At 43.1% G+C, this 2,722-nt stretch overlaps 1 pseudogene across 1 annotated transcript; it reads left to right on the top strand.

Annotated features, from left to right (window-relative positions):
• The first annotated feature begins 1,221 nt into the window (after positions 1-1,221).
• LOC308436377 (small ribosomal subunit protein eS26-like) lies at positions 1,222-1,553 on the top strand (annotated as a pseudogene). The gene has a single exon. The product of its transcript is annotated as a small ribosomal subunit protein eS26-like (transcript).
• The last annotated feature ends 1,169 nt before the right edge of the window (positions 1,554-2,722 follow it).

Raw genomic sequence — 2,722 nt, 5'->3', positions numbered from 1 at the left:
CAATCATATATTGACACAGAGAAAGAAGTTAACATCGGTGACTGTGCCTTATCCTGGTCACCTGGGTTCAAGGTCCTGAGTCAGCTTTTGCAGTCAAGTTCCCTCCTGAACGCTGACCTGGAATTTAGAATGATAAGGAAACAAAATAGTGGGCAAGCTGCACATAGTCAGTTTAAATCAGGACAGGAAATACACTTACTACTTGTGTGCCTTAGTTAGATAACGGGATAATGGCGTCTGCGTCTGTGTGTGTGTGTGTGTGTGTGTGTGTGTGTGTGTGTGTGTGTGTGCGCTGGTAAAGGTGCTTGCTATGGAAGCCTGGAGACCTGGGTTTAATCCCAGGAACTGACATGAAAATAAAAGGAGACCAGGTACACACACACACACACACACACACACACACACACACACACTTTTACATCCTTTACTGGTTAACAGACATGAAACACCTGAGGAAGCAGGATAGAAGTTGGTTTTGGTGCCTGGGAAGATGAATTCAGTTGTGACCCTGCCAGCAAGGTCAAAGAACTTATTTCTGAGACGTCTGAGCTCATAATATGTCTCCTAACAGGCAAACGGTACCTTGCTCAGTATGAGTTTATTTCTGTTTTGACCACATCTGTAAGCACTGCATGTATATGGTGCATATCCATATATATAGGCAAAACATTTGTGCACATAAAATCTTAAAAATTTGTAGTTGGTGATCATTTTAACTTTGCCTAAAGTATATACAGAACTGTTTCTAAGCATGGGAGTTAGGAAGGGAAGGGATAGGGACAGAAATTATCCCAGTGCTCAGGAGTAGAGCCGCAGGATTAGGTCAGAGCCAATCCGGGCTACGGGAGACTGCTTCTCACATAGAAAGAAAAAAAAAATGTTTCTAGTTTGAGCGAAATAATTCTGTAATCTCAGCACTTGGGAGGCTGAGGCGGGGTCATTGATGAGAAAGTGATACCAACCTGGGCTGCTATCCAGTGGGTTCCAGGCTAGCCTGGGGTATAGAGTTGAAGACCAATCTCAAAACCAGAGCTGGAGCCTGCTGTGCTGTTAATCCCAGCGCACTGGAGGCAGACACCTTTGAATCTCTGTGAATTTGATGCCATCCTGGATTACATAGTGAGTTCCAGGACAGCCAGGGACATGTAGAATCGGTCTCAAAAAACAAAGCACCACCACCAATAAAAACAGAAATGGAGTCTTTTGTGTCTAGGCTCCGAGATGACCAAAAAAAGAGACAACGGTCGTGCCCAAAAGGGCCGCTGCCATGTGCAGCCAATTCGCGGCACGAACTGTGCCTGGTGCGTGCTCAAGGATAAGGCCATTAAGAAGTTTGTCATTTGGAACATCATAGAAGCCACTGCTGTCAGGGACAGCTTAAGATGCTTACGTGCTTCCCAAACTCCATGTCAAGCTGCATTGCTGCGTGAACTGTGCCAACCACAGCAAGGTCCTCAGGAACCGATCTCGTGAGGCCCAGAAGGACCAAACACCCCCTGCCACAATTCAGACCTGCTGGCGCTGCACCACGACCTCCAACACACCCCATGTAAAAAAGTGGTTTCATAAGGATAGAAAGAAAAATGCCTTGGAGAAATAAAACGTAAGTTATACTTTAAAAAAAAAACAGTAATGGAAAGGTGGTTCAGAGGGTGAAGGTGCTTGCCATTGAGCTGGCAAGAAGAGAACCAACTCCCACAGTGGTCTTCTGACTTGTGAGTGCACGCGTGCACATGCACACACATATTTCGAGAATGTCATATTCATGTTTTATAAATATCATACAAGTCTTTTAAAAAGAGAGTGCAAATCTTATTTCCATTTGTATTTGTAAGACATCAGAAATAATCTAGATCTTTCAATATTTGTGACTCAAACTGTAGTTACGTACAAACAGAATTGGAAGGGGTGCTGAAAAGGACCTGTGCTGCTCAGATGGTAGAGGTGTCTAATTCACTGAGAAATGAGAAAATCAGAAATTACAAGAGAATCTGTGTTGCCCTATTTAGGCTGGGGGTGTAATTCAATAGAAGAACATTTGCTGTCTGGGAAAGACCTTGGGCTTGATTCCCAGCACCACATACCTACACCTACACACAAATAGAATGTCCCTATTTTTGTAACAACTGTACATATTCTGAGATGAAACTAGAAGATACAAAAAGATACAAAAAGCTCTCCCTCCCTCTCTCTAGCTCTTTCTCTCTTTCCTTAGATAACACCACCAAATGAGCACTCACTGGGTGAACTGTTCCTAAAGAATTTGCAAAATTCAAAGCACTTTTTTAAAAATCATTTTCTCCCTTAGGAAGAAGAATGGAAAGGAAAGTTTTGAAAACACAGTGCATATTGCGCTGAAATAAATTTTTTCTCTCTTTTCTTTATTTTTGAAACAGATTCTCAAATGTTGAAGACAGCCCTTGAAGTTGGTACCCAGGAGTGGGGTACTCCCGATGTAGCTCAGAATAACGTTGGACTTCTGATTCTCCTACCTCCTCCTCTTGAATGCTGGGATTAAAGGTGTATACCACCATACTGCCTTAAGTGGAATAGAACATAGAGCTTTGGGTGAGCATGCTACCAACTGAACTACGTCCAATGCCTGAAATAGGACTTTTAATTTCATTTCCTTCCCACTAAGCTCTCAGATCCCTTTTGTCAGCCACCTCCACTGGACACTAGCAGTTGTGTAGTGTCCTCAATATGCAGCAATATGCCTCTT

The sequence above is a fragment of the Micromys minutus genome (genome assembly GCF_963924665.1).
Source record: "Micromys minutus genome assembly, chromosome: 24".
NCBI lineage: Eukaryota > Metazoa > Chordata > Mammalia > Rodentia > Muridae > Micromys > Micromys minutus.
The sequence above is the reverse complement of the archived record's forward strand: the minus strand, read 5'-3'. Positions and strand labels throughout refer to the sequence as shown.